At 41.7% G+C, this 20,623-nt stretch overlaps 1 long non-coding RNA gene across 1 annotated transcript; it reads left to right on the plus strand.

Moving 5' to 3' along the window:
* Positions 1 to 12,315: 12,315 nt before the first annotated feature.
* On the plus strand, positions 12,316 to 18,702 carry LOC142599422 (uncharacterized). The gene is made up of 3 exons (XR_012832982.1): positions 12,316 to 12,442; positions 13,291 to 16,955; positions 17,861 to 18,702. It is a non-coding gene; the product is annotated as an uncharacterized LOC142599422 (long non-coding RNA).
* Positions 18,703 to 20,623: the final 1,921 nt, after the last annotated feature.

Genomic DNA, 20,623 nt, shown 5'->3' on the forward strand with positions numbered 1-20,623 from the left:
GACACTCTGCTTCTTTGCCTGTGCCAGTGGTTGGATTGGGGGACTGGAAGGACTCCCTACAGTTTTACAAGACAAGGCCTGTGATTGCATCTTCTAAAAGTCCCATGATATTACTACTCTTTTAAGGCCACAGTAACCTAGTCATAGTAACCTGACCACGCTAAACACATTATTAGGTAGAGAAATAAGGTTTGGTGCAGGGACAAGAACCCAGATCTCCCTTGTGAGCCTTCAGAGCCCTCCCTGGCCCTGTTACTCTTGCATCTTGCTCTGCAGTTCCCAGCCACATCAGGAAAGGTGATGATCCCTGCTAACCCTGCCACCTGCCTCTGCAGAGGGCTAGGGGGGGACGACAGTGTCCCACAGTTAACCAGTGGCTTGAACAGGCAGAAAGAGCCATTCTTGGCTGGAAAAAAAAAGATGAAGAAAAGGATTTCAGCCAATGTACCTGCAAGGCGAGGAAGTCCTGACTCAAGTACCTAGTGCCTAGATTTTATTCCTACATATTTCATTCTGATAAATTCTTGGAACTAGCAATGAATACTCTGTTTGTAGGTATCTCCATACTCAATTAGCAGTTTGGTAGTTAGCTGATTTGACTCCCCTGCTGAGGCACCATATACTTCATAGGTGCCTGAAATGTGGCACCTGGTTTCATATCCAGGGGCACATGATTTAAACATCAGCTTGGAGGGGGCAAGAATAATAGCTTACCATCTGAAGTCCAAGATTAGTTCCTCTATAAAGGCTGAAAAAGCACCCAATGATTCAGCAGTGAGAATACTATTCCTCTTTTCAAGTCTGTCAATTTCCACAAGCCTTGAAATTGCGAAGGCCTGTATAAATCCCACACCTTTGTATACCAACACTTTTTTTTCCTTCACAAACTGTGATGACTAGGTATGGAAAATGTTATTCTCCCTTCAGATATATTTGCGTGTTGGCTTTTTTCTGTGTGTTGTGAAAAAAATGCCAGAAGCTTGCTGCTTTGGATGAGCAAGACATTGCAAATGTATTGTTTCTAAAGCTGGTCAAAACCAGATATTGAAAACAAATTTTCAGTAAAAGGGAAGAATTAAAGTAGCTGTATTTTCCTTTTTGTTTAGAGCTGTCAATGTAGGACTGTCCATATTCTCACTCTGTCAATCCAAACATAGCAATATTAATATCCTCAGGTCTAAGGGGATCAATCCAACTGCCACCAAGTCATCATTCAGGAAACAAATATCCAGCTTCTCTTGCTGCCTATTTCCAGAAAAGTCTTCTAGTCAAATGCCTTTTGTAGCAGGTCTGGAAAGCCACCAGTTTACACATAAACAAATAAAGGGATTAGCATTCTCCAGTTACTGAAGGAGAACAAGGAAATGAGAAGAGGAAGGGAAGGGAACCATTTGGCAGAACATCCCATGTAGAGCTTGTCTCAACAATGCTTTTATATCCGTGTGTGGTGCTATCTCTGCTCAGCAATGCTCAGGATGCTTCCCTAAATCATTTCAAGTTAGCTCAGCCAGAACAATGCATCCACATCAGAAAAGCAGATGCTAAACAGGACCCAGTTTGGGTGTAGCAGGTGTTAGCATGTGGGTGCAGTATATGTCCAATGACGTAATCTCCCAGCCATTCATGTCAGATAAACACCATGTTCTTAATTGTAGGCCCTTCCCGTGGGAAGTAACCTGTTATCGTTAGTCTCGCTTCTCGGAAATGACTCTGGAGAGTCTCTGTTACTGTTCATCACCCCACCGTGTTGAACCACTTGGTGAGCAGTAAGACAGCCTGGCTGGCCATGTGTCTGTTCTCAAAAGCGCCAGGAAGTGAGGACATGTCTTGCGTTGCTCCACCTACCAAAGATTTTTTTTACCCACAATTAGCTGTAAGCCTGAAATCTTCTAAGTAGTGAAATAAGGAGACTCCCAAACAGAGAGGACTGCCAGTGTCAGCTTCACTTCTTCACATGCACAGGCACTCCACAGAAATTAGGAGCAGTAGAAACAGATTCCCATGCTAGAACAGGTTGAAAAGATGCTAAGAATAGCCACGCTTTTTTAAAAGTAGTATTAAAAAAAGATTTCAAAAGGTTTCCTTGTCAGGTCCTCAGCATTCGGTGAGGCCATTGCTTCCTTCCTATGGCGTGCTGCATTCAGGAGCTTTTGGGGTTTTCTCCCGCAGCCTGGGATGTTGCTGCTGCACAAGGCTTCCTTAACTCTTGGGATTACAAACATCTCCAATGGCTGACTCTGGATGTGAGGAGAGGGCTATCAGGGTTGTGCTCCTGATGAAAAGGCCAAGTCTAGCCTCACAGTATGAGACCTAATCCAAACCCTACTGGGGCTGGGAAAAGTCTTTTTATTGACAGTGCAGGCTTTTGAGTGCTTTCCTAACACTTGGCATGATAGCCGTTTTAATATGAAAGCACAGCTCAAGCTTTCTTGCCTTTGCTCCTTTTATGCATCATTACCAAACTGAGTGCATGCAATGTCAGGCACTAGATTAAATACCAGTTTCTGGATGACTTCTCACAAATATTCCCAGCATCTCTTGGCCAGTACAGACTCGCTTATCTATGGGATGCCAGAACAAACAGCGTAACTGCAGTGATGTAAATAGCACCCAATTAGGTTTTTTTTTTTTATAAAAATAACAAAGAGAGAGAGAGAAAGATATGATACATAATACCTCATTTAACATTTCGAGGCTCCTGTAAGGAGGGTATGAGACTAAGACAATCCCAAGGAAACCCCATTCTTTGTCTTGGCTTTCTTGCTGGCAGGCCAGACGTTCCCATGGCCAATGGGAGCCACCTCAGGGATGTTCCAATGTAACTCCAGCTCACTTGTTCTGTGTGGCACACTAACCCCATGTGTCAGGTGGTGTGCCCCTTCCAGACCCTTGCTGGGTCTTGCTTTGAAGCCAGGCATGGTGACACTGGTTCTTAAATTCCTCACTGCTGCCAAGCTGCAAAATGCAAAATAGCATAGCTAGAGCAAGTGGTTTCTTGATTTGTAGCAGGGAGGTTCAATAGCCAGGAAGCTTGACAGAAGTCTAAATTTTGGAGCATTATGTTACATGTCAGCATCAATTTTAAGAGAAATCAAAACAGAAACAAAACAAAAAAACCCAACCCAAACCAAAATATGCAAAAGAGAGAGCAGAAATGTCTAAGTAGAGGCAAGAGGGAAGAGGGAGTCTTTGGTGTTGCAGGTTGTACAATACTGTACTGTAATATAGTGATATCAGCCATACCAAGACTAGCACAGTAAAGCTGTTAAGCATTGATTTTAAGTACACATTCACCTGACATCAAGAAAATGGAAGTGTGCACCTGAGGCTAGGCTAGCACTTAAGTGGCTTACACTATGTTGATATCTATTAAAAATGTTTAGTCCATAACAAACCAATCCTAAAGAAAAGTGTATAAAGAGCCATTATAGAAAGATTACCCGGATTACAGAATGAAGAGCAAGATACAAATAAAGGTTAAAAAGTAGAAGCACATATTCAGCTGGTTGGTTACTAAGCAAGAAGAATAAATTAAGAGGAAGAGGAAAAGCAGGGAAGAAGAGCTCTGCCTTAGCAAATTATTCTACCCAGAACACCCACCCACATATTCTTGAATGTAATCGAGCTATTATTTACATATGACTAAATTCCCCCCCCTTTAATGTATTTATAACCCAGACACAAAATTAAGCCAAATTTTCTTGTTTATATTGGCAATATTTTGCCCTTTGCTTGCAAGGTTTTTTCAGTACAAGTGTAAAATCTAGATCTTAATCTCTTTGATTTTCTTTCCCAGGCCTTAGACAGGAGATGTAGACCAGTCTCAGTGCCACAGAAAGACTGCTTCCAATATCAGTTTTCTCTTAATGTCTTGAGCACAGAACAGTGATGGAGTAAGCAAATGCCTACACAATGGCTGATTCAAGAAATGGAAGATGATTGGCTTTTTTTTTTTCTTTTCTTTTTTATTTATAGAGCTGTGTTCATGCGCCCTGCTGTAGTTCTTTGTTTTTCTTTTAACATCAGTGAATTTAAAGACCCTGGGGAGAAATCAGGGAAATGCTGAGGAAAATTCTTTTGACAGTAACTTTACTCCCTTACTTAATGCATGTAGACTTAAATTTGGAGCATAAAAACAATGGCATTTTTGTGGCTGGATGTTTTTTAGTGAAAGGCTTAAGCACCCAATCGCATTCAAAATTGGGTGTAGGTTTTCCCCCTCTGCATTTGAAAGCATCATTTTGAATTTGCATGGGAGGCATCAGAAGAGGGCAAGAGGACAAACCCTCTATACAAGGTTTATTTGGGACTTTTTCTCAGTGCTCAAGCAGGCCTCTCTGAGACATTTCAGGTACTCCGTGATATGTCTTCTGAGTGACTGGTCCCTAACCATCACTTCGTTTGTGTTCTGCCATTGTCTGACAGGATCCCTATGATGGCACCTTGTTAGCTGTCAACGTAATAGTCCCATTGACTTCAAGACTTTCTTGGGTATCTTAGGGATAGTGATAACTGCAGTTACATGGGAGCATTTTCTTCCAGACAAAGTGTAACCAAGTTGGCAAAGAGCTCTGAAAAACTTTTAAATATCCAGAGAGTAGAATTTGTATTTCCTTACCAAACTTGGACCAGATACTTGGACATCTTTGTGTAGGTATGACTAAGCCTCTATGACCTTCACCCCAAACTTATACTAGCTTGCTGCTTAATCCTGTTTTCCATTTCTCCTTTTGGTTCACTTTTGACCGAGTTTGCAGAATTCAGCATCCTTTCCCCTACTAATGCCCCTATGTTCCCTATCCCATGGCCTCATAGGACCCTGATGAATTTTTGTGTTACTTTTATATGACTATCCCCCCTCCAGCCAGCTAGGAGATGAGCCTGCATCAGCTACTTCTCTAAGGACTCTGCAACATTTTTTTGCATTTCCTATTAGGTTCCCTTTAACCCCAGCTTTTGGTCTAAAAGCCACCATAGATGGGGAGAAAAAGGCACCATATTGAGATAGCAAGATAGGTGTTTCTAAGTCCTTCACGAGATGATCACATAACATATCAGAACAAGAGGACCTATCTCTGAAACTGTTGTCTGTCGATTGCATTGTATGTTCATTTAAAGAAATAGCAGTAGTTTCCTATTTGGACTTTCCTCTGAGCAACTTGATAGCATTTTGAGGACTCTGGATCCACATCCTGTAGAGAACATCCTCTCACTCTGTGTCCTGTTTCCTGTAGTATTCATTGCTGATGTACATACGGTGTTGTTAAGCAGGAACACATTTCTCCTTACAAGGTCTTGTATGTGTTTTGCTGGGAGGATTAACTTTTACAAGCTTGCCTACTGTTAGTCAAAAAAATCCTCAAATGTATATTTTATATAGTTGAGTTTGAGTCCTTTATTTTATGTTTCTAGAGATGAGACAAAGAATATTAAATCCTTGAAGAGAAAAACTTTCATCATTGAATTAAGTAGCACACTCCATATTGGACTGAAGGAAAGGCTGTCTGTGAAGTAAACATTGCATTAAGTTCAGGTCTCTCTGACCACTTTGCCAGATTAGACTTTCTCATATTGTGTAAACTGATGGTGAGTGGAAATAAATTCAGTTGTTTGTGGAAGAGATGCTTGAAGATTCAGAATAGGGATTTGATGAATCCTCATAACTATATTAAAACCAGTTTGACTGCAGAAGAGGCTTACTTGTCTGCTCCCTACAAATCAAGCTCCGTCAGTGGTGTATTTGAACCTAGTAAAACTCCAGTAATTGGTTTCCTGAACTTCTTTCCTGTGACACAAGTCCTTTCTATATTGATACATTTTAACTTTGAGAGAATCAATACAACCAAGCACTGCAGGACCATCACATTAAAGCAGAGACAGTAAGACCCCTTACTCCTATCTCTTGATAAATGTATGTCATGAGCAAGTGAAACATTTTGACCTGTGGAACACCTAAAATCACTGTTGTAGCACCCAAGATGGGGATTTCAAGTGCTGCTACTTTGGGGGAAGAATCACACAGCCCTCTGCCTTAAGCAAAGCCATCTGCAATGTGACAGTAGCTATGCCAGAAAATAGACAATGGATGCAAAGCTTAAAGAATAGTCTGGATCCAGTTGGGACCAAGAGTAAACCACATCTTTTGGTTAAGGGTTGACACAGAAGAAGACATCACAAGGCAGCTTCTGTCAACAATATTTCTGTTGCCTTTACCAAAGCACTTTCATTAATTTGGTAACTTTGATTCTGCGCCATCCTCTAAAAGAAAATCTGTCAACATTGCTGTCACTGTGCATAGACATGTGAAGTGCTACAAAGAAGGGTAGCCAGGCACGCAGCTCTTTAGTACACGCAGGCTGACAGGAGACATGGCTGTGTTCCTCCTACCTCTGCTGGATTAACAACAGAGTGCAAACCCAAGAATAACTTTTCCAGAAAGAAAGATCCAGTGTAACACGCTGAGCAGCTGGAAGCAGCATGGGTTGATGCATAGGAGAAGACACTGATCAATATTCAGGCTTCAACCATTGCTGTGTGAAAGAGCGATGTAATGTAAGAAAGATCTTTGCTCTTAAACAATGCTGAGACAAATAAATTCACAAACAGGGGGGAGCACAAGGTAGTAAATACTGTATCATTCACTTGCAGTACTTATCAGCACCTTTCACATTTGTTAAAGTTAAAAACCAGTGAGGGAAAAAGAGAGAGGGAGGAAAAAAAGCTTTCCTAGTAACTCAGTACTCTGAAGACTGAACGCTGAAGATAAGCTAGTCACTGCTGTGCAGTGCTGGGATACCAGGCGTGCTCACCCTCCCAGCTCTGTGGAGCTGTGTCCTCCTTAGTCAGCCACAGCACAGCTAGGTCTGAGATCCTAAACTTCTTACCACATCCCTTACCAGACATGTTGTCTTGTATTGTTACTAACCCTAGATCTTCCACTTCTCCCCCAAGCAGCGTGAGAACAATCCATTTTCCTTAAAGGCATAGAGACATAACAGTAAACTCAGGAATCTCAACCTTTTCTCTCTTTTGTGCTCACACATCACAATTGACAGGCAGTGTTTCTAGGCTCAGAGGTTTTTCTTCTTTGACTGAAAAATACCTTAGAATACAACTGGGCCTGAAAATGGTCTTTTACAGCACTACCAAGTACAGTCTCAGAGACATGCATACAAGGGCAGCCTTGCAGGAGGGCCAGTGGTTTGCATTGTACCCTCCTTGTGGATGTTGGAGTTCCTGCTGATACGAGAATAGATTGCCATTCTCCTTTGCTAGACTTGTCCATCACATCTCCACTCAATGTACTACAATGTACTATACAGTGTGTACATACATACACACACACATTTTTTAATTTCCTGCCAGTCCTGGCCAAAGAAAACTTCTAGCAGCTGTGCACAAGCTCTTCATGTTGTGCGGAGCAGCTAGTGGGTTGCTTCAGCTATTCTGGGAGATCTGCTGTGCTCCCTTGGTAAATGGCAGAATCAGGTGCACAGGTTTAGGAGCCTTTGCTTCTCCTGGAAAGACAGACCCTTGACTACTGCTCCCTAAAAGACAACTCCTTTGTATACTTTTCACAGGAAGAAAAGAGGCCTTGAGCCTGGGGTATTTTCACAGATCTGTGGGTAGGTTTCCTGTCTCCCTCTGACCACATGTTGAAAAAGCCTCTTACACATTATCAGTTCCTGGGAGACTTGTTTGTCTCCCTCAGAGGCCCCATGGTGAGGAGATAAGTTGGCGAGAGGAGGAGGGGGCTCAGTTAGAAGGGCGGAAATCTCAAAGGAGGAACCTAGAGCTGTCTGAGAGCTGTAAGAGAAGCTGAAGTGCCAGTTGTTCTTTTTAACAGTGGTAGTGGTGACCTAGACCCCAACACCATCTATGAAGACCACAACCTCAGCAGATGTGCCCTTCCTCTTCTGGTGTTGGTAGGCATAGACCAGGTACCCCCAGCAGGCAGAGAGGGGAACCACTTGCTTTGAAAGAGGAAGCAATCTGAAAATCACATAGACTAGGAAGAGATGGCATGCAAATGGCATGAGTGGGCAGCGAGAAGTTACTCACTGCATCCTTGTCATGTTACCCGCCTTCCCAAATATATTTTGTCCCCTGCCCCTCGCCTACAGATGAATGTTCAGGGGCACAGCTCTTTCCAGTGCCTTCCTGACCTCTCTCTCCTTTGTGATCACAATCTGACCCTCTCATATCTTCAGGCTGGCTGTTCCTTTTCTGCAGAAGCTTTCCCAGAATGAGGCACATGGGGGGAAACCAGAAAGACTAAAGAGGAAGACATACAAATATATGTCAAAGAGCCCATGCCAGTTGCTTCCACCATGGAAATGAAACCTTCCTTTCCTTCCAGGGGAAAGAAAGGCTTGAACTCTCTGAGATGAGCAGCCTCCAGTACCACCCCTGTCTAAAATCAACACATACACATATATATATGTATATATTTTACATAGATTATATACTTATTTGCATACTGACTCCTCTGAGCTCCTTTCCCTGCTTAGCTTTTCACTTGGATAGCTGCTGCCTGACAGCCACGTAAAGCAGCCCACCATGAGACTAACTTGAGAAGGGAATTAAACAATGCCGCTGCTTCAGGGAAGAAAGGTTACTTTCGGACAAATTCCTGCTGAAGCGGCAGGATGGCTATTTGCATGTGACTGCTGCTTGTGCAGGGATGAACATAAGGTTTGGTGCAGAGGGAAGATGCTAAGCTGTTTCAAGCACTTGGCTTTAGAAGTAACATGTCCAAATGGATTACTTTGGCTATGGACACAGGCAGTCTGAAAAACAATCTTAGATGCAGTTGAAAGACTTTTTTTCCAAGACATTGCTGGTGAGCATAGGTTTGAACTGGCATATTATTTCCTTTTTATTTTTTTTCCCCACTTTGTTATCTAGGCACTTGTAGGCCCACACCTTCCTACAGTTTGCCTATCCAACAATCATTAATGAGTTTTATTCTCATTAGAGTCTATTTAAGAAATGCAGAACACAGAGAGTGGGGTAGATAAAATGACTCACCGACAGAGACCATAGATGGTTCAGCAATTGAAAGCAGGTCTCCCAGTGCTCATAAAAAGTCTTTCATCAGCCTCTTTCCTGCCAGGCACTTTGAACGTCATTAAGAGTAGAAAAGAATTTTCCAATCACCTCAGATCCAAGTGTGTTAAAAATCAGGATCACTGTAAAAACATACAATGGCAAAAACCAGTTCAAGATCACTTTCAAGAGCAAGTCGAATCCTAGGAAAGAGAAGGCAACAAAGCAACATCCTCATTCAACCAACCCTTCTTTCCCATTTCAGATCCCCAGTCACTCAATCATTTCAGGGATCCGTCAGTGTGGCATCCCTTGGGTCTGAAAGGCTGTCGTGCTGAGGAGCACAGTAGAGCATTTCTATAGTGTCTTGAGGTAATTTCCACATGAAACAGGTTTAAGCCTTGGGCAGGTGCTTTGGCTTTCTCACTGTTAGACAGTGGGTCTTCCCCTTTCTTCCCACTCCATGCCCCACTGTTGCAGGCCAATAACCCTGCAGTGAGACCTTGGACCTCAAGACTAGGTGGCCACAGACATCCTTTGGGACAGGATGGACTCCATTTCCCCTAGACTATCACAGCAGCCCTACAAGGGAGAGAAAGGGTTCTGTAAGTGCTTTGTGTGTGCCTTTGCACAGACTGGCATTTCCAGCCATGCTGCTGCTATGCGAGGTGCTCTTCTTGTCTGGAAAACCTTTCAGGGCATTCTCAGGAAAGAGGAATTTATTATTCTGATCTACTTGATGTCTAACAAAACACAAAATCCATGCTACACAGCCAACAAACCTAGAGGTTCACTCAAGCAGCAGCCTGGGATGTACCCTGGTGTGCTGAGGAGACCTGTGGGAACTTTCCCTCCTCACACCTCCAGTATAGATAGTGACAGCAATGTTTCTATGATACACCCAAAATCTCAAGACAAAATAAATCATGTATTTCACAAAACGTGTAGTTTAAAGATGGGACACCTTGACACAAGAATTTTAGTTGCCAAAAGATTACGTGGTTCAGAAGCAATCATCAGACATGTTCATGGAAGAAAAGTCCATCTAGGGCTGTCATGCACAGCAATACTGCATGTAGAACAAAATTCCCTGGGCATTGGATGACTGGAGGCTGGGAAAGCATCTTGGAGACACTTGGCTCATTTGCTATGTTCTGCAGGTATTTACTGTTAGCCATTGTAAGAGAAAGATTCCCAGCTGGAAAAACTGTAATCTGGTCCAGCTGTTCTCATACATTGTAGTTGGCAGTCCTATTTACTAGTTGTTCACCTTCCAAATGAGACCAATTCTAGTACACTTAAACAAGGTTTATTTAAATGTCTTGGTTCTTAGGATTAACTTAAAGAGTTGGTTGAAACAATTATAAATGTGTAAGGTTCTCTCTGCTCATTGGACTGAGGAAAGGACTGGAGGTGGACCCTTTTCTCTTTTCTTTTCTCTTTTCTTTTCTTTTCTTTTCTTTTCTTTTCTTTTCTTTTCTTTTCTTTTCTTTTCTTTTCTTTTCTTTTCTTTTCTTTTCTTTTCTTTTCTTTTCTTTTCTTTTCTTTTCTTTTCTTTTCTTTTCTTTTCTTTTCTTTTCTTTTCTTTTCTTTTCTTTTCTTTTCTTTTCTTTTCTTTTTTCTTTTCTTTTCTTTTCTTTTCTTTTCTTTTCTTTTCTTTTCTTTTCTTTTCTTTTCTTTTCTTTTCTTTTCTTTTCTTTTCTTTTCTTTTCTTTTCTTTTCTTTTCTTTTCCTTTCCTTTTTCCTTTTTCCTTTTCCTTTTTCCTTTTTTCTTTTTTCCTTTTTCCTTTTTCTTTTTTCTTTTTCCTTTTTCCTTTTTTTTCTTTTTTCCTTTTTCCTTTTCCCTTTCCCTTTCCCTTTCCCTTTCCCTTTCCTTTTCCCTTTCCCTTTCCTTTCCTTTCCTTTCCTTTCCTTTCCTTTCCTTTCCTTTCCTTTCCTTTCCTTTCCTTTCCTTTCCTTTCCTTTCCTTTCCTTTCCTTTCCTTTCCTTTCCTTTCCTTTCCTTTCCTTTCCTTTCCTTTCCTTTCCTTTCCTTTCCTTTCCTTTCCTTTCCTTTCCTTTCCTTTCCTTTCCTTTCCTTTCCTTTCCTTTCCTTTCCTCTCCTTTCCTCTCCTTTCCTTTCCCTTCCCTTCCCTTCCCTTCCCTTCCCTTCCCTTCCCTTCCCTTCCCTTCCCTTCCCTTCCCTTCCCTTCCCTTCCCTTCCCTTCCCTTCCCTTCCCTTCCCTTCCCTTCCCTTCCCTTCCCTTCCCTTCCCTTCCCTTCCCTTCCCTTCCCTTCCCTTCCCTTCCCTTCCCTTCCCTTCCCTTCCCTTCCCTTCCCTTCCCTTCCCTTCCCTTCCCTTCCCTTCCCTTCCCTTCCCTGTGGAAAACCCTAAAATGTGAAACTTCCCAGATGGTAGATAACCAAATACTACCTTTGATACTCTATTCTAACAAATTTAACACTTTTTGCCTTACCAGAAATTCAAAATGAATGCTGTAATAGTAGGAACAGTGAGGATTTCAGTTTGTAAAGTGAAGGCCCCTGGATAAACTGAGAAGTCTAGCACAGAAGTAAAATTTTTGTATCTAACTGTACACCAACTGTATGCACGTGCAGAGTGCATTAAACGATACCAACTATTGCTAAATTGTTTATACTGAAGCCCAAGGTACACAGTCCTTGAATGTTCATTTGTTAACATGTTGAACGAGTTAGACTTTAAGCTGAAGCTTTGCAATGGGTCGTTTAAGGTTTTCTCTATTTTTGTCCTATACTGTGGCTCAGTGTACCTAGACCCACTGTGAGACCCACTCTGTCTAGCTGTGTAGATAGCCTGAGTGTCTCACTGGGTAAATGAGCATTATAAGGATCCCAGATCCCAGGACAGTGAGGTGACAGACAGAAGATAATTAACAGTTTAGGAGTGTCTTTGCACTCAGTGAGCTTTGGTTTATCGGTTTCTAAGCTCATGAGAAAATATTTCTCATTTGTTCCATGCTGAGGAAAGATTGCTCCTGAGGCAAAGATAACTTATTTCTGGAAGTCTGAAATCATTATGTTCCAAAAGCTGTACATGTAGACTCCTTCCCAGTGCCAAGTAACAGATGCTATCATGGGAAAGATGTCCTCTTTCACTCTAGTCCCAGCAGGCAGAAGTGCCAGGCCCTGTGAAGGTGTAGGAAAAGTAAGGGATAACATTGAGGTACAGTAGGCCAGTAGCAGGCCACATGATAACCTGAGATTCACAAGTCAGCATTTTCTTATTTCCTTTTGTTTCACAGATTATTCTGTGTTTGGGGTTTCTTCTTCCCCTGTGCTAGAGAAGGAAGATGCTCTGATGTTGGTTGTGGTGCGATGGTTGTGGTGCAGTGGCAGAGGAATAAAATTTTGAGAACATGAATTTCCCTCAGTCTGTGAGTCTGTATTGCACCCCTCATGACACACATTATTCAATGTACATACCTAGCAGCATGGCATTGTCATGGTGATCTGCAAAAAGGTCCTTCTTGCTAAAGAAAAGGAATGACTGCCCCAGGACAAATACAGTTAAAATAACAAAGCAATTACTTGTTAAGTCCTGGGTATAAGGGTCATAATATACAGTGTGGATGAAACAATTCCACGTGAAAAAATACCAATTCTGCACCAGTTAGAGATTGGTTTTGGGTTCATGTCCTATCCTTGTTTGTAAAGGCAGTATGAATAGATCCAGTTTAAGACAGAAAAATTGAAGTAGTCAAAGCACGTTCTTCCCTAGACTAGCAAATTTCTAATATATCTCGGCTCTGTTAATCAATTCTTGCTCCCTGAGAAGCGTGTACTCCTCTGGCATGTATCTGTTGTGACTTCTCCCAGACCAATGGAGCAGAGCAGAAAAATTCTGGGTTCAGCACTACAAGAGAACTAAGCACCCTGTGGTACATACACAAATTCTTCAGAGGAGCTATATAGCAGAAACTGGGAATAAGGAGGTGGAAGAATTGAGTTTTTAGGCATGGTATGAATGCCACTTAGTATAGCCATACCCACTCCTTGATCACTCACTTTATCCACTTGAAGGGTTTGTGGAATGAGATTAGATCCTGTGATTACTTTTGTTGTTACAGTTGAGTCTACCACATACCTAAGCCCCTTGGCAGCACTAACATGAGGCAGTCCTCACATACAGCTGCCTACAAACAAGGAACGCGGGTAATTTCTCTTTGATCTGTTATATTTTTCTTGTCTGGTGACTATTTGTTTTGATGCCTTTTCCTCACAGAGCATAGCTGTTAAATCAGAAATCCCTGCCTATAGCAAATCTTTGCTCATCTAGAAAACTTGAAAAAACCAAAAAGCTGTGGTGCTCTTCTTTCTGGTTCTAGCACACACAGGTCTTCTGCATGACTTAACCTATCCAACCGGGTGGGGGGACTTCAGACTGCTCATCATTTCAGTCATGAGCAGGAGCAAGCATTGTTTCTTGGAGGATTTTGGAAGCACTCCATACTGAAGGGCCAAGTTGGTGGACTTGTGCAAAATGCAGACAAGGTATGCAATGACAACTGACTTAGCTGTCCCCTTTTCTCCATCTTCTTTATTATAATTTCCAGCTTGGTCCTGATGAGGATGCTGACTCAGACCAAAGTTCTATATTCATGGCTGTCCCTTTTCCCAGTAGTAAGCTAGTTAAAGGTTGCACCACTGGGTTGGCATCTGCACTCTGTCATGGCTTGTTCCCTATAAAGGCATCTGTGGAGTGTAGGAAGTCTGGCACTGTACCAAAGCAATATGAACAGAAGTGGTGATTTATTACTTTTCCTTATAAGGGCAATCAGAGAAGCTGGCAGATTGACACTGGTCTTCAGGAAAGGTACAGAACTGGAAAGGAGAGTGGGAAGGAGCCTGCCCTATTACCCAATCATTCCCCTGAGGTCCTGTGTCAGAGCAGCACTCATCCACCGTGACTAGCTCGGCCCAAAACAGAGACCCCATGATATCCACAAAGACTGCTCTCCACACTCCTCTGAATGCAGAAGTTGTCCCTCCCACAGAGCAGTTCTCTTCTATTTGCCACCCACGGACCTTGAAACCTACTTGGGCCTGAAAGTGACACTACTGAGTTAAGTCATGGTTCCTGCCACACGTGGGCTTACGGAAACTGGTGGAGGATCCTCAGGGAAAACGGGACTCATCCTTTGCAGCTAACAAGGTAGCTTCATAGAGGGATGGTGTGGGTTAGAAGTGTTTGCAGTACAGTTGCTGTTCTCTGCACTTCTCCTCAGTCTTCCCCCTGCCCCCCTGGCAACCTCTTGCATCAAACCCTCAGGACACAGTTTTCTGTTATCTGATGCCAATACACAGAAAGGAGACTTCAAGCTTCACCTGCTTGAATATCTAAATCCAGCTTTCTGGGGGGATATTTATCACTGTATCTTGCATCTTTCTTAGGGATGGAAATGCCAGGCCAGGCTAAGGCTCAGAAAGGAGCTCCGGCAAAACTGGAAGTCATTGTCATCTGAAGACAACTACTGCTAGTTTCCAGTGAGTGGGATTCCGCCAGAGTCCATTCTGGCTGAAGAGGTTGTGACTCTTCCCTCATCTTGGCCAGCCTGCAGCATTTACAGAGAAATGCATGGAGAGATCTAAAACACAGTAAGAGTTCCCTCTAGAGGAGTGAAGTAATAATGCACACATCTTTCTATGCTCTGCTAGAGCCAGGGCTCCATTTTCTTTACAGGTATAGGCTGACAGCGGGATAAATCCACTTATGAATTCCACTGCCCATGCACAAGCAATAAAAACAAAACAATGTCAGCAACACAGCAAAAAGTCAGCAGGGCTTTCCAAGGACTTTCAATGGCAAAAGAGAAAAATAACGGCTCTTCTAGCTTAATCTAAACACAGTTTAACACAATTCTGCCAATAGAAAGAAATAAATCACTATTATTGCAAAAACTGTGAGAACCCCTCACAGCAGTCATGACCCCATTGAGCTAGATGTTGTGTATCCCTCTCCTGCAGGGCTCAGCAGCTAAATGGGAGATAGAAAAGGAAATCAAGGCACGGCAAAGGGATTAAGCTGTGGTCAAGGTCACACAGAAGGGCACTTGCATGAACAGACCTTATTGTATGGAGTCATTGTGTCTCCAAGTCTTTTTACTCACTATTTTTTCATTAATATTGCTCTAGAGGAACTCAGTTTTAGAAACGTTTTTGTTCCATATTCTCTGAATATTGCAAGATCTTTTCTGTTTTTAAGAAGTATGCAGCATTATGGGAAAGCTACGTGACTGCATAAATAAGATATAACTTTATTTGCTCCTTTTACTTGGGACTCTGATGACAGTAGGAACCAGTGAAGATCTAATGTTTCTTGTCTTAGCAATAACTGTCCAAAAATCTCAATGGAAAAGCCGTGGGATTAAGTTGTCTAATTTCCAAAACAAACATGTATGAAGGCAAAAGGGACCAGCTCACTTGCACTGGGAAAGAAGACAGCAAATGCCTAGCTGGGAAGAGAAGAGATATTCTCAGAAGGATTTTGTATTACATCACATTGATTTACAGAGAACTCTTTAGGCTGGGCTCTTCAGAAGAGACTGGGGGAGATAGGCGTACAGCTCCCACTTACAGTCATCTGAAACTTCCAGCTGCAATAAAAGCATGTTATGCTTTGGCCTTCTCCATAGATGGCTTTAAGCATAATGCCACCTTGCATTCATCGAGGGAATGAGATTCCTTCAAAAACACATGTGAAGAATTGTTGATGTCATTTTAGGTGTGAGGACAGAGAGATAAACAAAGCAAATGCCTGCACTAGTGAAGGCAAACAGCTCTCTGTGTCCAAGCTAAATCCCATGGAAGAGACACACAGAGACCCACAGCTAGAGACTGTGGGCAAACTCTGGCTCACATGCAACCTAAGTACATAAACCTACTCAGGGTAAAGGTCCCAAGTCAAAGAACTTAACTGCAGCAGGATACAGACCATACTCTGCTTATTTGTAACACATGCCCAGAAAGTGGTGAATAAATTAAAAATACTTCGCAAGAAAAATGATAATTTTTTGGGTTGTATTTTATAATACTGAACTGTGGTATATCTGTCAGATATGCACATACACACACATACAGACACATATATATAAACTACCTTCCACCAGTATTTTTATATATGCAATGATTTATGGAGAAAAGTGGCCAGAGGAAGGTAAAGACAGCTAGTAAACAGAAGATGCAGAGGTTTGTATTATCAAAATGACCTTTCCAAGTATTTGTGAAAGAACATTTAGATAGTATTTCAAGACAAGTAAAACAATAACAAATACGAAAGCCACAACAGTCTGTGTGCATGCTAGCTGCTTTGTAAAACATAAAGGCTTTTAAAGGACAGTGTATATTTGATGTCTCTTATTTGTGGTGGCTTGAGAATTAAATTGTGATAAATAATCTGCAAGTTAAGGCAAGATGTTAGAGTAGTGTCAGATCCTGTCCCATCTAGGCTGGTTTTGTGACGCACTTTCGTGAAACAATTCACCATGATAAGTGGAATATGAGGCAAGTGATAAAAAGAGGGTTCAGAAAGCAACCTAAGGACCAGACCAATATTTCAGGACACTTAGCAACAGTTTCCTAGACTGTCTTTGTGATCATGAACAAATCATTAGAATACTCTCTGCCTTCACATCTTCAGCTATGAGACAAGGTTTTTAATACTCATCCCACCAGACAGCTTTGTGTGCCTCTCAGATACAAAGTTGAGGCCATGTAATTCAAAATACAGACAACCCCCCCCCCCCCCCATATTATAAATTTTATGAAAAGTACATTATAAATTATAACATTGAGCAGGCTTCTACGGTTGATGTAGTTCCATGCAGTGGCACAATTTGGTTTATACTGCCCAAGAAACAGGATTGTCATGATTTTTGTCTGCTGCTCCATGTAATGCTGTTACTCCCATATAAGATGTTTGGAATCTGGTGTCATGGTCTGAGTCAGGACAAACTAAGCACACATGTTAATCACTACACCATAACTGGATCTCCGAGCAGGAGTTTGGGTGTTTACTGCCTCTGTGAAACAGTAACCAATGATATGAAGACCACCACAAAGTTAGGTAAAAGCGGTTATCTCTACTTCACCTTTCCCTGTGGACAGGAGCAGAGCTCTCAGCAGTTGGGAGGAGCAGAGTGCTGAGTGCGGTGGCTCTGGCCATGAGAGCTTGGTCCCAGGCGTCCAGGGAGGTCCTCCGTGGCCAGGTATCCTCCAAGGCAGGGTCATGTGTCCTCCCTCTCGAGTGGAGGTGGGATGAGATTGATGAGGGGAGAGCATCTTCCAGGCTGTTGGATCTTTCCTGGCCCTTGGACCACCCTGGGCTATTGCTCCCTGATGGGTGTAGTGAGTCACGGAGCTAATATTCTTTTATCAGTTTAGTTGTGCTATTGTTGCCAATAGCTCTGGCTTTTTTCATACCACCTGCTTCATTGTGTCTTATCTAAGCAGTGTTACATCCCTAACAACTACATAGCAACATGCTGAAGGTCAAACTATGGGCCTCTGATACTGGTCTACCAACTCGAGTGATGCCAGCTCTATAGACTGGAACACTAAACAACCCCTTGCTATTGACCTCCTTAACACTCACTTTTCTGATGAAACACAGTTACTTGCACCATAAATAACATCCTCTGCAACAATCTCCAGGTCTTTGCATGCAGGACTATAATAATAACGGTTATGATTGTAAGTACCCCAATAATATGACTATGGGGTAAGCAAGGACGTGGAACAAGGCATTAACATTTGGGTGCCAAGTAGGGAATCTTGCCAATGTGCTTCAGGTGCAGTGGCTACATTGTGAGCGGTCTTAAATATAATCCCATGCTGATGTAACATTTTGATTTCTACCTCTCTGTGGGAATTTAGGCTTTTTAATGATTTTGAAATTTTTTGTCTAATTCTGCTTGATTTTGGGTGCTACTTTTTAGGTATCTTCCTTTCTCATAGCTAGGTACTGTCCATTGTGTACTATCTTTTGAAAGATTTTTAACATCTGCCAGTGTGATTACTGAAGTGTGATACATGTGACTACCAATTACAGCCTCAGTAGCGCTGGTTTTAAATTTTTGCACAGGTGGGAATGAACATGTTCCATCTTCCCACTCTACTGGTGGGTCTGTAGATACTACACAAATACTCCTGGTTTAGTTAGTGATTACAAATTATGTTTCTCTAAAAAATATAAGAATACAGGTATCCTGAGTTCTATTACTTATACTAGAGTCAATTGCAATTTTTCCATTTTTCTATCCATTGGCTCTTAGTTAAGTATGAGTATCTTGTAACACTTCTTTATGTTACCTTCTTTCAAAGGTACTTTTATTTTGGTTTGATCATAATGTTTTACTATTCACTATTGCTTTTCAAGCTTTCATATACACTTTTAAACCCACAATTTTTTCAACTTTTGACCACTTAAGTACAGGTAGCACTTAGCTGGTTTTCCCTTTGTTTCAAACTCTTTATCTTCTCGATACTCTCTTCTAGATTCTTGCTGTTCTTTACACATTTGTTTAAAAGAACATTCCTGAAACTAACTTTTATCACAATGTCTAATTGCTTCTTTCCAAGTTGTTCTTCAAAGGATCACTCTGTAAAACAAAATAAAAAGAACTATCAAAGTTATCAAGGCTATTAAGTTATTATTTAATTACTTGGGCTTAAACTGTGACTGTTGAAACTGTTTTTGTTATGATTACTCAAGGTTGCATCCATTTACTTCTTAAGCTGGAACTGCTTATTTACATTGGGTTTTTCATTATGATCAGAGGTTTTGTTACCTCTTAGGACATTTTGTAGTCCTTTCTGACTTCATATAAAATTGTTGATAATTAAAGCTATTGCTTTAGTTTCCTGGAGACCTAGGGATAAGAGAGAATGTGGTACATCCACTTAAGTCCATGTTTTAGTTGTCCATAACCTCATTGTTTTGTTTCTGAAATGAAATTATTAGACTCAATTTTTTCATGTGTCCTATGTCTGCACAATTTTTTTTGTTAAGACTTACCATTGTACTTTAGCAGTGACGCAGGCTGCTGGATAAATTTCCAGTTAGCCTGTAGTAATTTTTACTATAATTAGGACATAGTGATGTCCCCTAGCAGTACTGCACAGAAGTCTAATCTGTTCTATTTGCTATGCATCTCCAAATCATAAGTTCAAATATCATCTTTTGTGCTTCAGTATCTTTCATTGTTTAACTTTCTTTTTCATTAATGCACAGATTTCACTGTCCTTTGCTCCTTGTGTAATGGCATCTCCACAAGTCCACCCCTCCATATCTGCCCAGAGATAGCTGTCATCTCCTAAATGTTCCTAAGTTTCATGCGCCCATTGAGCTATAAACAGTTGCCCTTTCTGTTGTCTGTCCAGGTTTTTGTTGACTGTGGTGATCAACACAAGTTGTTGTTGAACAACTTGGACCACTTGGTGATTATTGATAGTGGCACTTTTCTTTGGAATATGGACATATATATGTCGCACCAGCACACTCTGTTTTTCCAGTTCTTATGCTGTGGGGTTTTTTTATACACAATTTTGGCCACCAGACAAGCTTTCTTTGTCTTTACTAATTGCTCTGTTTCCACAGTGTGAGCCATCCCAGTGGCCAGTATGCAAGTATAATCATCTGGGTAATTTCCTCTGTAATGTTACATAAATAGCTAGTCTTGTGGCTTGGACTTCTCCAAACTGACTCAATTGTCCTTCAGCTTCATCCATCTTTATCACATGCTGGAAGGGACTATAAAAGGCAGCTTTTCATCTTCTCTGACTATCAACAATTTGTAAAGAACCATGTGTGAACAGGCCATCTGACAAAGTATTTTGTGTGGACAGCTTGCCACAATTTTGGGTTTCTTGAGTATACAGTAATGCTTCGGATGAGGCCCCAAAATTTTTGGGCCATGAGATCAGCTCTTCTACGAGGCCCAGATATCCCTATTTCCTTATTTGAGCCTGCTGGGTAATCAGGACTGTCCATTTACTCTAGACAGTACTTGCCACACTATAAATCAAGGGCATTTATCCTTTCAGGATCCAATGGCAGTGCAACAGCCAGCAGCAGATGTGACTCTAAGCCCACCACTTTAGATCCTGCCCTGATCCCCTCACAAGTGGCTAATATTTCCTCTTCTGTTGGGATGCTGCCTATTTCCACAGATCTGTGGTAGCCTTCAGCTCTGGTTTTCCAAGATTTATCTCCAGTGTCTCCTGGTGCTTTCCTCCATAAACTCCACTAGACCTCTGTTTATGTGTATGATATGTTTCAGACATTTGAACTGGTTCTGATGGGGTCCAGTCAGCTGCATGTGCTATGTGCTAATTCCTTTGTTACTTGGTCAAAGGTTTGTTATAGTTCAGGTCTCCATACAAATGAGGTTTTTTTCCTGATGACTTGGTACACTGGGATCACAAACTGGCTGTATCCCAGGATTTGTATTTGCTAGAATCCCATTTGTTCCAAGAAAACCTTGTGTTTCCCATTTATTGGTCAGCAGTGCCATTGCCACAATTTTGTCAGTCACATCAGTAAGAATGTGATGGCACCC

Source organism: Balearica regulorum, chromosome Z (assembly GCF_011004875.1).
Source record: "Balearica regulorum gibbericeps isolate bBalReg1 chromosome Z, bBalReg1.pri, whole genome shotgun sequence".
In the NCBI taxonomy this organism is placed as follows: Eukaryota; Metazoa; Chordata; class Aves; order Gruiformes; family Gruidae; genus Balearica; species Balearica regulorum.